Raw genomic sequence first — 14,527 nt, forward strand, 5'->3', positions numbered from 1 at the left:
AACACATCAGAATAATCTAAGGGCCTGTTAAAGCACAGATTGTTGGGCCCCACCACTGGTGTTTCTGATTCACCAGACCCTTGAATGGGCCCAAGAACTTGTATTTCTATTGTTTCCAGGTGCTACTGGTCCAAGGACCACACTTTAATAATCGCTGCACTAGACCATCTCACTCAATAAATGGAGAGTCGTTCAAAGAAATTTGGCTCTTAAAAGAATAAGGAAGAAAACCTGAGGCAAAAAAAATTAGATAACCTAAGCATCATTTATAATTACTTTTGGAACATTTATTTTTTTAGCAGGAAACATAACTTTCAGACACAAATTAATCAATCGCTTTGCACCTCATTTTCCTTACCTGTGAAATAAGGTCATTGAACTCCAGTTCTAAACTTCTACAATCCTATAATTTAGCTTCTTAATTATAGTTTGCTAAGGTTTTTATTTAATTACTTTTTACTCTGTAAGTATACATTTGGGTGCAAATAAGGAGAGGAGAACAGTCTAGGAGAGTCCTGGGAAGTGGGTAAGAGTTGAGAGAGGAATCCTATTCATAATTAAAGGAAGAGCCTGACCATCATGCCTAATACACAAACCTATGAAGGATGGTCACGAATAAAATTAAAAGACAAAAGTATGTAATTTCCTCAAATTCCTGAACTTAGAAACATATAACAACTCATCTTTTTAGGCATCCTCCTAAATGATTGTCTTTATCTGAAACAAAATCTAAATGATTTTTTCCCTTTACCAACCATCTCAAACTATCCTTCTTTGCCAGAAATGCCATCTTATTAGCTAAGATCCCTATGGTGAGATAAATTTTAAAGCACCACACAAATAGTAAGCAATGTCCAGAGTCTATGTAATATTCATGAGTGGGTTGTTTTTGTTCCAAAATCAGCATCAAAATAATGTTTTAATAAGATTTTACATGATTCCAATTTTTTTTTAAGTTTCACTTATTAAAATTGTTCTTAAAGACCACCAGATTGTTTCTTTGTTACATTTTCATTCCTTATTGATTTTGTATTAGGAATTAAATAGTATCCAGTGTTTTCTTTGTGGATATTGATTTTTCTGTCCAGTTAATGCCTCTATATAATCATCTGTGTCATTCACATTAAATTTTCAGCTAGATTCTAAACAAATGATATTTACGTTGTCACAGCCCTGGAATTTTGTCAAATGTCTTTATTTATTGAGATGACCACTTTTTTTTTCTTTCAGTTTGTTAATATGGTGAATTACATTGACTTTAGAATGTTAAGCTGAACTTGTATTCCTGGAATAAACCCTACTTGGGATTTATATATTGTTGAATTTAAATTGCTAAAATTTCATTTAGAATTTTTCACCTCTGTTCATGAGAGATACTGATCTGTGGATTTATTTTCTTGTCTGATATTGGTGTCAAGAAAGGCTGTCCTCATAGAATGGCTGAGAATGTCACTTTCTCTTCAATGTTTTTGAAGAGTGTGCATAGAATTTTTTTTCATAAAGACTTGCAAATTAACTAGATAATGGTAATAAAACTTTAACTGGGATTAGAACAAAACACATAAAGGAACAAAACTTCTGGGCCAATGTTTGCCTCGGAACAAGTGCAGAGTAAACCAGAGAAAACTACTGCAATTATTCTAGGTGACAAGATTCAGCCAACACTAAGAACCACACAGTTAATGTTCCAAATGGATCCTCGTTCCCAACTGGTACATGGAGCCAGACAGAATCCACTCTTGCCAACAGAATTAATGTCCAAAAACAAAAACACTGAAGCAGCTATTTAAACAGCTTGGAGAGAAGAAAGAGCTCTTTTTTCTGTTTTACTTGAAGGCACTGGATATTAAATAGCTTTTGAAATGATATGATTTTAATTTATTCAATATAAAAGTGGTCAAAATGAAAAGCCCATCCACTTTGTTTAGTACTCCTTTAATATTTATTGAGCACTTACTATGTAACAGTAACTGTCACCAAGCATACAAAAGTGAGTACAGTTCGTGCCCTTTGGGAAATTATAATCGCATAGCAGAAAGGACATGGAAGCCAATGATTATTACATCTCAGGGCTATAGAGAGGTAAAAGGAGGCACAATGAAAACACAGAATAGGGAGCTCTAGGCACTACCCAGAGACATCAAGAAGAGCTTCCCTGAGGGGATGACATATGAACTGAGTCTGTAAAAATATGTAGACATTCTGCAGTTGCACAGGGAATGTGGGAATAGTCATGGCATGGCAGGTACTCTACGATACAATCCTGTTACTGCTAGCAGATATTTTTAAGTTGATTTTGAGAGAGAGAGAGAGAGAGAGGAGAGAGATGAGAGAGAAACATGGATCAGTTGCCTCCCACATGCATCCCGACTGGGGATGGAACCCTCAACCTGGCTTTGTGCCCTTACCTGTAATCAAATCCATAACCTTTTGGTGTATGGGGTGACGCTCCAACCAACTGAGCCACACCAATCAAGGCTGCTAGCAGATATTTTAATTGTTATGAATTAAGGAGAAAAAGTCAGAGGCAGAAGTAATTCATACAGGATACAGTCATGCCATCAAAGATCATATAACTACCTGGTGAGCTAAATGAACTATAGTTTCACAATAGTTCAATAGATAAAAGTAAGAAAAGAATACAGGCATCATATATCACAAGTCAAATGGGCAATTATATCGCAAATGAAGCTGCATCATTGACGTCCAGATGGTGTTCATATTGCGAGTGATAATTCAGTTTTAGCAACAACTTCTGCCATGTTGAATTCATGTTCTTCATTTGCTCTCATCTATTCTTTTGGCTCTTAATACCATTGTAAGCTATATCTCAAAAAAAAAAAATCACTGCCCTAGATTTGTCCTCTGATCTCCAATTTGTTATATGACCAATAGGCATCTCAAACTAAGCATTTCCAAGTAACAACTCTTGTTCTCCTCTCTACCTTCATCCCTCCAACTTGCCCTTCCCCCAAACTTCATCTCAGTAAATGGCAACACCAGTCGTCTGTTTGCTCAGTCATCCAGTCTTCTTCTTTCACACCCTCATTCAATCCATCAGCAAATTCTCTACCTTCAAAATAGACTCAGATCTTGCCCATATCTCGCTTCATCCATTCTATCATGCTGGTCCAAGTCACTGTCCAAGTCACTTGTCTGCCTCCTTATCCTTTCCCACTCCTACAGTTTATGTATCATATAATTCTCAGTGAACTATTTAAATATGCCATGTTGCCCTGGCCAGTTTGGCTCAGTGGATAGAGCAAAGGCCTGTGGACTGAAGGGTCCCTGGGTTCGAACCAGGTCAGGGGCCCATGCCCAGGTTGCGGACTTGATCCCCAGTAGTGGGCGTGCAGGAGGTAGCTGATCAATGATTCTCTCTCATCATGGATGTTACTATCTCTCTCTCCATCTCCCTTTCTCTCTAAAATCAATAGAAATATATTAAAAAATAAAATAAAAAACTGCAATGTCATGGTGCCATGTTATGTCCCTCCTCTATACAGTATTCTCCATTAGCTTCCAATCTGATTCAGAGTAATATACGCACACATATACGTGTATATGTGTGCCTATCCTATATAATAAAGAGGTAATATGCAAATTGGCCATCATGCCCTCACAAGATGGTGGCGCCCACAGTGTGGGCGGGGCTGGCTGCTCTGCGCAGGTCCCCTCAGCCCCGCCTGGGGCCTCGGGTCCTCCTGCACCCCGCACTGACTGATGCTCAGGCAAGCAGGGCCGGCAGAGGCGCAGGCAAGCCTTGGATGGCAGCTGCCCAGCCGCCCAGGACCGGCCGAGGCGCAGGTAACCAGGGCCGGCTGAGGCTTGCGCTGCCGGCAGCCGCAGCAGCAGAGGTGTGAAGGGGACATTGCCTTCCCCTGATAGCCGGGTCGCCTCCCGTCCCTGAGGGCTCCCGGACTTGAGAGGGGACAGGCCGGGCTGAGGGACCCCCCCCTCCAGTGCATGAATTTTCATACACCGGGCCTCTAGTGTATATATACACACATAAAATTGCCTACCAGGCCCTGTTAAGTGTTCCCACCTGTCCTGCCACACTTTACTATGTCTTAATATTCTCTCTTAGTCAATCGGCTCCAATGCTTCAGCCACACTGGCTTCCTTGATGTTCTTCAAACATATCAACCAGCCATGTGCTTCAGTGTTTATTGTCCTCTTTGCGATAGGGTCCTTTAGGTCTCAGAGAGTCCTTCCTGGCCGTACCTAAAATGTAAATGCCACACCTTCTACGTCCCTTCACAGCTTTATTTCTTTTTATATAAGTCCTGACTTACCACATATTTTGTTTGTTTATATTTCTTTTCTGTCTCCCTTTCCCTGTTCCAGGAGGGCAGATCTTTGTCTCTTTTTTTCATTGCTGTATCTCCAATGCCTGCTATTGCTGAAACACAGAATCTGCTCAATAAATAGTATTTAATTTTTTAAAAAAATTATGTAGCTTTTCATCACACACTACATACAATTATAATACATTTCTAGGATTCATTAAACAAATATTTGTTCAGCATTGAAACCAGAAGGGGGCAGCAAAGCTTCACCAGCTCAGCAACCAACCACCACTCTGAGCCAGCAATTCAGAGGGACAAGTAAGGGAAACAGGCTGACCAAAAGCCCCAGAGTATGAGCTGAGAGGGAAGCCAGGTTGCTGGTTAGGACTGTGTCCTCGCCAAGAAGCAGGGAGAGAGGCAGGAAGAGAGAAGACAAGGTTTGTCCAGCAGAATGAGATCCTCACTGGGGCTCCGTGAAAGGAATAGATCAGTTGTTAGAGAATTTGGTGGTACAGAATTAGGCAAATTATCCCAGCAAAGTCAGGCAAAACCATTGGTAGTGGCCACAGTGAGATACCCCTCTCAAACACAAACCTATTTATCTTTGTAGCCAGAGTCTGGAGTCAAAATTCACCTAGATTTAAGAGGACAGGCGGGGACTTGTATAGGTCCCAACAAGTATGGTACCCCTTCTCTGACTTCTAATATTTTATTAAGTATAAACAAAGATGGCAAGTACTTAAGTTCAGGTTATTACAAAATAAAACCAGATATCGGGGCCTTTAAACTATCAAAACAAGTTAAAATTGGTCACAGATGTTCAGTAAAAAGATGGGCTTTTTCCATTATTCACTTGGACTTACTAAGAAATCATCATTCCTTAGATTTTAAATATATATATATGACAGTCCTTTCAACCTTCTGTTTTTAGTCTCCTCAAGCTTTGTACCTAGTTCCTTTTTCCTCGTGTTTCACTCAACACATTCTTCTTGTCTTCCTTACATGACTCAGAACTACTCTGGCCATATGTGGATGGCTCCTGAGGACTTGAAATGTGGCTAATACAACTAAGGAACTAAACTTAAAATGTTATTCAGCTTCGATTAATTTACATTTAAAAGCTCATATTTGATTCCATTACTGAGTATGAGTCTACTTGCAAATGAAAATGTTATGAAATACAAATTTTCAATTAAATTTAGCATCTGAATTTAGATAGTTTACAAGTATAAAATACACAGTGGATTTTGAAGACTTAGTTCAAAGAACATATAAAATATTTTAATAATTTTTATATTGATTGCATGTTGAAATGCTATGTTGGAAATATTCGGTCAATTAAAATACATAAAAAATTAACTTCATCTTTTTTTTACTTTTAAAAATATACATATTTTTATTGATTTCAGAGAGGAAAGGAAAGAGGGAGAGATAGAAACATCAATGATGAGAGATAATCATTGATTGGCTGCCTTCTGCACGCTAGGGAATCCAGCCAGAAACCTGGGCATATGTCCTGACCTGGAATTGAACCGTGACCTGCTGGTTCATAGGTAAACACTCAACCACTGAGCCATGCCAGCCAGGCTTTTCTTACTTTTTTATTGTGGCTGCTAGAAAAGATTTGAATTACACGTATACCTATCTTCATATTTCTATTGAACATTTTGGTCTAGAGCAGTGATGGTGAACCGTTTGAGCTCGGCGTGTCAGCATTTTAAAAAACCCTAACTTAACTCTGGTGCCATGTCACATATAGAAATTTTTTGATATTTGCAACTATAGTAAAACAAAGACTTATATTTTTGATATTTATTTTATATATTTAAATTTATATAATTTAAATATATAAATTAAAATTTCATTTATATATTTAAATGAAATTTTATATATTTTTTTCATTTGGTTGAAAAAAATCAACCAAAAAAATGAGTTCACGTGTCACCTCTGACACATGTGTCATAGGTTCGCCATCACTGGCTAGAGCCTTACTACTCAAACTATTCTCTGTGCATCAGCAATAAAGGTGTTACTAGAACGTCTTAGAAAGGTAGAATCAGAACCTGCGTTTTTTTTTATTTTTTTTTAAATATATTTTATTGATTTCAGAGAGGAAGGGAGAGGAAAAGAGAGATAGAAACATCAGTGATGAGAAAGAACCATTGATTAGCTGTCTCCTGCACGCCCCCCCCCCCCCCCCCCCCCGCCACTGGAGGTCGAGCCCACAAGCCAGGCACATGCCCTCGGCTGGAATCAAACCCAGGACCCTTCAGTCCACAGGCCGATGCTCTATCCACTGAGCCAAACCAGCTAGGGCGAACCTGCATTTTTTTAAAAATCCCTGAGCAATTTGTTTACCCATTAAAGCTTGAGATGCAATGATCAAGATGGCAACCACTAATCACCAGCCACCCACTTTTCCTCTGATCTCTGGCATACAGAAGCTGTTCCATCAACAGTGTGTAATTTTAAAACAAATTTGTAGCTTCTCATTACACACCTGTCATTCCCCTCCAATGGCTGGGTGTACTGTCCTGACCAAGCAATCTGCCAAACAGCATTGGTCTAAAAAAGTTGCTGCCCCGTCTTCCCAGGCCTTCCCTGCTCTTCAGGTACCCATATGCTACCCCGACTCTGTCACTCTGCGTACTATAATCATACTCAGAGAATGCTAGAATCAGACAATGACTATCATAGGTTCACTGCCCTGGGAGCAGAGTGTGAGACGGAGTTTTGTATTCAAGTGATTTATTCAGGAAGCATCTCAGAAAAAGATGGGGGAAGAAAGCATAACAGAGCGTGGGGGGGGGTGGGTAGGGGGGCAGAAACTAAGCAAGGATATAGTCTCCCTTGAGACCAGCTTTACTCTGATCCTACAGGGATGTCCTGGAGCCCAAATTGTACCAAAGTATTGCTCCCACTTTAAAGCAAGGGTGGTCCTTCTTGTACTTTCAGGCTAGTCAGTCATTGGCAGAAGCTGGGGGTCAAGGCATGGCCTCCATACTAGTTGGTCCCTTTTATCTGAAGTGTTCTATGGATGAGAGAAGCTGTGATTGGAGGGTGTACCAGCCTTGAATGGGAATTCTTCTCTGAAGTCCTGCTACTCTTACAATTAGGTCCTGAGCCTTCCCTTCAGAGAAGTCCTCTGGCTGCAGAAGATGCTGCCAAGGAGGCCCCCTGATCCTCACTCTGCTTTATATTGTTGTTTAATAGATAGAGCTTTGTCATCTCTCTTCAACAAATTAATGGCACTTAGCAAGAGCCACCCAATGTCAGTCTTTAAATATATTTTTATTGATTTCAGAGAGAAAGGGAGAGGGAGAGACAGAAACATCAATGATGAAAGAGAACCATTGATCAATTGCCTCCTGCACACCCCCTACTGGGAATCAAGCCCACAACCCGGGCATGTTCCCTGACCAGGAATTGAACTGTGACCTCCTTCCTGATTCCTGAGTGGATGCTCAACCACTGAGCCACACCAGCCAGGCTCTTTTTTAAAATGGCTAATTTCACTGATAGTTTGAATCCTTCAGGATCTTAATATTTCTAGTTTGATGTTTGACCTCAAAGTAAATAATTACCTGTTTTTAAAAGATAGTATGGATTGGCAGGGGGGTGGTGGTGGTGGTGGTGATGGTGATGGTGATGGTGATTTCAGAATGGAGATTTGAGACCCAGGAGGAATGGCTCTAATTCGGAATTGAAAATGATAAGCTTTTCCTATCTAAATATGATATGCACACATACTTACATAGCATATGTACATGCAAATGACACACTTAACTCTATTTTCTGTAGCCTTACATACATCAGGCCTGTCCTCTGCTTCTTCAAGTTTGCCATTGAGGATGCCCAAGTGTGTAACACTTGGGGACTTTATTTTTTCTAGTGCATTACAGAAATTACCACAAACACAAGTGTGTCCTGCTGATGGATGCTCTTGGGAGACTGACATTCAACGTTCCCTTGTTTTGCAACAAGTACTTAGGATTGTGTTTGGGTTGTTTTCTACCAATTATTTCTACCTGGTGGGCTGACAGGCACAGTACACTGAAATAAAGCCAAGTCTTCTTGCTGGAGGAATCCTTACTTTGCACCAGGGACATCATCCACAGCTAAACTGTCCGTGGGAAACTCTGGTATTGTTGGAAGCTGTCGTTCCATCTGGAGGGATGCTGTGCTATTTCTTACCTTTTTTCTATATCCTTTCTTACTTAAGAAAAGGTTCATCCTCCACATCTGCCCATTTTATCTTTCCTCCATTCATACTACTATTCCATTATGGTGACCCTGTGTGCAGAATCATGCTTGCTTCCTTAATAAGGAGCTGAACAGTAAAGAGTTAGCTGAAAGGGCCTCGCACATGGTAACGTTCAATAAATGCACTCCGTGCTATCTTTCCTCTTTTCTCTTTTAAGTCCATCTCCTTGATCCCCTTATCTCCTCCGTGCGCTCTTTCTCAACTGCAACAATAATGCACCAATGAAAGGTGTGTGTCCTAGCAACACTCATAGCATTTATAAGGGAATTTCTCCTTTGTAGCCCCTGCCTTAAGCTACGAGAACACCTGCAAAAAGTTAATATTAGCCCCCCAAAATATTTTTCCGTCATTTTCCTAAAAGACAGAATCCAAACTCTGCCTCCATTTAAAAACCAAAGTTCAAGCTCTGGAGATTATTTAGAATTACTTTATTTGGCAAAAAAATTAAATAAAAAATCCTACAAATAAATGAATTAAACCAATAATCAGGTAACTCAATAAGGGGTTTTTTTTAATGCTGAAAATGTGCCTACTTTAACATAAAACAACTTTTCACTAAATATGGCTATATGTTTTCTGAAAATTTGTGAACTTTAGATTTAGGAACTAAGCACGTAAAGATGTTGATGATAAAGATGATAAACAACATGTTGAGAAATTACCTAAACCAATTTGATCATTCCTAATTATTAGGTAGTTGTTGGTAACCTGGTTCAAAGAGATATGTAAGGACTAACGTTCCCCCCCCCCCCCCCCCGCCCCCAAAGTCTGGCTACCAGCAAGAATGTTACAATGAAAGCAAATCTCAGGCCAAAATTTGCCAGCGCTACAAACACTAGAAAACACGTAGGCAAAAGAAAATGTGACAGTGGAATGTTAGTCAGTCTGAAAAAGGAAGGAAATTCCTACACATGCTGCAAATGGATGAACTGGAGGATCTCATGCTAAGTGAAATAAGTTAAGACAAATATGCATGATTCCACTTAAATGAGGTGCTTAAAGTAGTCAAAATCACAGAGACAGAAAGTAGAATGGTGATTGCAAGGGCTGAAGGGAGTGAATCATAGGAAGATAGTTTAGTGGATGCATAGTTTCAGTGTTGGAAGATGAAAAGGGTTCTGGAGATGTTTGGTGGTGATGGTAGCACAACATCATCAGTGTATTTAATACCCCCTAACTGCGCACTTAAAAGTGCTTGGAGTGGTAAATTCCATGTGTGTCTTACCACAGTACAAAAAATTGGGGGAGAAAAAGGTCATTAACCTACTCTGTGAATTCAGTGATGTCCTCTCCTTAGTCCTTTCCAGCACTCTGCAGGAAAGATTCCCTCCAGGCTGATTCACCAATATTCTAGTCGTAAGATTCTGCCAACCTTCTGATCAGATCAGACAGCAGACTCCTCCAAAAATGTCTAGACATGTAACTCATCGGAGTCCTTAGGTTTAGGGTCAAGCCATTCTCAACAGCATAGCCTCCTGGGATTGTTGGATTCTTATTTCCCGTTCATGCAAATATGGAGTTAACTATGAAGTACTTTTTGCCAGTCTGTCTATTTTGAACCCCGCCAATAACATGAATGAAGAATCATTTATATCATCCTATACTAATTATTAACCCTTTTGATATATGGCTGGCTGGTGTAGCTCAGTGGTTGAGTGTTCATCTATAAACCAGGAGGTCTCGGTTCGATTCCCAGTCAGGGTCGCAGGCTCAATCCCAGTAGGGGGAGTGCAGGAGGCAGCTGATCAATGATTCTCTTATCATTGATGTTTCTATCTCTCTCTCCCTCTCTGACATCAATAATAATTTTTTTAAAAAATTTAAAAAACGCAAATCTTTTTATATGGATCAGTGATAAATCTGGTCATTCTGGTTATCTTTTTAAATACTAGCTAAACACCTCTATGGTATGAATTCCTTATTAATTATTTCAGCCATTAACCAAATGTCCTAGGGTAGGGACATTTATCACACTATTTCTCTACTTGCAGTTTCATAGTCCTATTACTGGATTGCCCTTCATAAACTCTTTTCAAATAACACATAGGTTATTATATCATGAAGCATTTTCACAATGTCTACCTTCCCCAAATCTTTCCAACTAATGTATCCCCTTCACCCTTCTTAATTTCCCAGTTTTCTTATCCCCACCACCCCATCCTGACTTGTGAGTGTTTTAGGGAATGACTTCTATGTTAAACTCAATTTTATGTTCAGTTCAACACTGTTCTATGCCCTGTGGTTTCATTTAGACACTTAGGAAATAAATAGCCTGATTTTTTTTCTAGGAGGTAGGAATGGGAAAATATAAATATTTCACAGTAAAAATATTTGTTAGAAATTTCACTGTATATTCATTTTAAATTTACTATCTCCCGCTGCCCTAGGGGAATGGGCCCTAGTGCCTGGAAGGTCCTTGGTTGGTGAGCTTTGTGAGGTATAAAAGTCTAGAGGTAGAAACTAGAAAACTCCTAAATTTCTCTGTAGAAGGAAAAAAGAGAGATAGGAGAGATTGAAACAGCTGAGAAAGAAAGGGCCGGGAATGCCAAAACCAGGGTGGGCGTGCTGAGCCGAAACCTGTGGGGTGGGAAGGGCAACAAGAGGAGCCCAGTGATTGTGCGGCCAGGAGCCGACACCCAGGAAGGGCCAGCACGGCGATATTTTGAAGGATATATTGTGTGAGGTGATCCACAAAACTACAGCGATGGCGATATCCTTGGTGTGGTTGGGTTTCTTGAGGAAATAGAGAAAAGAGCAGACTGAGAAGAACAGGAACAGCTGACCTCTGGGTTAAAGATGCATCTGATGCCTTAGAATCCAGCTCTGAGTATGAGGCGCTGAGATTTGGAACATTGTATAGGACAGTGGAGGAGATGGAGCCCCGTTCCATACACACCAGCCATACGGCAGCTGGCTATTTCTGTACCTTCAAAGTAGGTGCCAAAGCAGACGCACCATGAATCAATAGCAGGAGTTGCCTGGATTTGCCAGAGTCATAAGCACATATGATGGGTGCAGAACAGTGTTCCCTTAGTCATTTTGCAAGTAAACATTTAAAGTATTTGGTACCTTCAAATTTTATTTCTTCATTTTTCCCCCCTATCTTTTCAACTACCCAGTTCTATCTTCCAGGTCTATCACCAAAAGTACACAGAAGAAATAGTACGGGACACATATAACAAGAAGAAAAATCAGAAGAAGGCCCAAAATGTAAATTACATGCTAATAGCCCAGAGAACAGTCAAGGCTTGGAAAGTGCTGTTTTAAAAGACAGTATCTACTTATGATGCAAGGTTTCCAAACCATGGTCTTGACTGGAATTTAGCATGGTTAAATACATGGAAAGCATATTACCAAATTTCAGAGGGCTCAAAATAAAAACAGTAGCTAGCACTCTGTATAACAGATCAAAATTTTTGAACTATTGGTAGATTTGTTTTGTTTTGAATATATTTTTTATTGATTTCAGAGAGGAAGGGAGAAGGAGAGAGAGAAACATCAATGAGAGAATCATGGATTTGCTGCCTCCTACCTACGCCCCTCCTGGGGATCAAGCTCACAACCTGAGCATGTGCCCTGACCGGGAATCTAACCATGACCTCCTGGTTCACAGGTTCGATGCTCAACCACTGAGCCACGCCACACCAGCTGGGCTAGTTTTAGTTCACCAGACTTGTGCAAATTCACTCCTCTTAAGGACCATGGTTCTCAGCCTTGACCATGCATTGGGGTCACCTGAGGCCCCACTGAAAGAAATTCCGATGCGGTTCTACAGACAATGGGGCATGAGTGTTTTCACAAGCTCTTCAGAAGTTTCCAGTGTGCTGCCATTCTGTTTCTTTGTTATGGGGTGGGGCCACAACATTAGTAACAAAGAAAGAATTTCCGGAGGAGGAGGCCCAGAAATCAGGATTTTAAAAAGATTCCCAGGTGATTCTAATGTGCAGCCAAGGTTGAGAACCACTGTTCTAAAGGATTGTGCGATTAGAATCGTCCACCTGGACAACCCAGCATACTCTTCCCATTCGGGTCCATAACCAATCGCATCAGCAGAGTCCCCTTCGCCGTGTACTGTAACATACTCCCGGGCTGCGGGGAGTGGGGTGTGGACCTTTCGGGGCCCTCTGCCTACCACAGTGGTCTTGGGTGTCACCTCCCCTGCTGTCAGACCCCTCATCACTCCTGCGTTGCAGTGGAGCACATTCTCCAGTTGTTTTTCTGAGAAAGGATGCATGGAAAGAACATTTAAAACTTAGCATGTCTAAAAATATCTTTCGATCATGTATTTTCATTGCTCTGAGTCCAGAGTTTATTGCCGCTAACGTGTCATCATTTACTTCAGGCGGCCTCCTGGCTCCCGGAATAAGCACTTGGGTTGACCTCCAGCCTCCAGCTCTTACTCACTGCCACCTGCCAAGAGTGGAGGCAAGAACACTACAGCGGTGCAACCGGCTGCGCACAGGTGGGCCCTTTGGCACCAGGAGGTAAGCGACTTAGGGGTGGTGTCCGAAGGGAAGACTCAGCCCCCGGGCATGGGAAGAGCCTTAGGCGGCGTGCAGGTGGGTCGTGCAGGTGGGTCGTGGAGGTAGATTGTGGAATAGACCCAGCAGGTGGGCTGGGAGGCCACCGCGACGCCAAGGGCCACTTCTGCCGCCCGAGGCTGGGAAGACGGGAGCGAACTTTCCCACGGGCCCGCCCGCCGGGCGCGGCCGCGCTGCTCGCGGGTCTGCGCGGGGTCAGGGCGGCGCCGCCCACGCGGGCTCAGGTCGAAGCGCAGACGCGGGAGAGCCGGCGGCGGCGGCGGCGGCGGCGGCGGCGGGGAGGGACCGGCTCGACACCAGGCCGCGGGCCCGGCCGCCGGCGCCGCTCGAGCGCGTTGCGCGGGGTTTGGCTCCTGTCGCTTCCCGTCCCGCCGAACCGGCATCGCCGCCGCGGGAGCCCCGCGCTCCTCGCCGGGGCCGGGCCGCGGGCGCCGGGAGGGGCGCGGAGCCGCGGCTCGGGCTTGGGACGCAGGTGAGGCCGGCGGCTCCGGGAGCGGCGGGCGGACGGGTCCCCGCGGGCACCGGCTCGGCCCGGCCCGGCGGCGCTGCCCGGAGGACGCGGAGGGCAAGGCTGGCTGCGCGGCCGCCCCCGCCGCCCGAGCGGCCGCCAGGGAGGGGCGGCGGCCGGGCAACTCGCGCACCTGCGGCTCCGCGGCGGCGGCGGGGCGCGCCCCGGGCGAGGGTGGAATTACACGGCGCGGAAACGCGAGCCGGGCGGCGGGCTCGGGGCGGCGCTGCGGGTCGGAGCTGCCCGCGTCCCGTGCCTTCTCCGGGGAGCCGGGGCAGGTGGGCTCCGCAGACCCCCTTCCTTTTGTCTGGTCCGGTCGGCGCGGGCGCCGCGGCTGCGAGGGCGGCCGCCCCGGGTCCGGGAGCGCAGACCCGACGCCGCGGTCCTGGGCGCCGAGATGCGGCGGGCGCAGGTGGGGAGAGGGCCGGGTGGGGTGGGGTGGGGGCTGCCGTGCCTTAATCAGCCCTGGCGGCTTACATCGCCGTCTCCTTTTAGAGATCACACTCCATGATTTTGTAGCATCTGATCGTTTTAAGTGCACCCGGAGAGCGTTCATTAGTTACCTTCAAAGGAGCGCTGAGCAGGCAGGTGGCTATTAAGTTGTCCCATTTTATAGATGGGACCGCGGAGGCACCAGGAAAGGTGATTATAACCCACCCGAGCGCGGGACTTGTCGTGAGAACTCGTCCGGCTGACAGCGGTCCTCAGCCTCCAACCGGAGGTCGCGCTCAGAGTGCCTGCCCCACGTTTCTTTATCCCTTAATTTCTAAAAACCTTCCTTAAAACATGGAGCTGAGTCCTTCCAGACCCCTGACATAGTACCCGAAAGGTGATACTTAAAAGGCCAGAATCATTTCAGTTGTTGACTAGGGTGGGGTTGCAGTAGGGACTAAATTTATTACGTCTTTCAGCTGGTAAGTCTTTA

At 43.8% G+C, this 14,527-nt stretch overlaps 1 protein-coding gene across 2 annotated transcripts in view; it reads left to right on the forward strand.

Moving 5' to 3' along the window:
• The first annotated feature begins 12,968 nt into the window (after positions 1 to 12,968).
• The window catches only part of RNF180 (ring finger protein 180), a 94,008-nt gene continuing 92,449 nt past the window's right edge, over positions 12,969 to 14,527 (forward strand). The window contains exon 1 of one of the 2 annotated variants that reach the window (XM_036310430.1): positions 12,969 to 13,037. The gene's annotated coding sequence lies outside the window, so the exon portion shown is untranslated. Of the gene's footprint in view, positions 13,038 to 13,331; positions 13,567 to 14,527 lie in introns of those variants that run through there. The other variant, XM_036310428.1, reaches the window with a different exon arrangement.

This window comes from Myotis myotis, unplaced genomic scaffold (assembly GCF_014108235.1).
Source record: "Myotis myotis isolate mMyoMyo1 unplaced genomic scaffold, mMyoMyo1.p scaffold_m19_p_5, whole genome shotgun sequence".
Taxonomy (NCBI): domain Eukaryota; kingdom Metazoa; phylum Chordata; class Mammalia; order Chiroptera; family Vespertilionidae; genus Myotis; species Myotis myotis.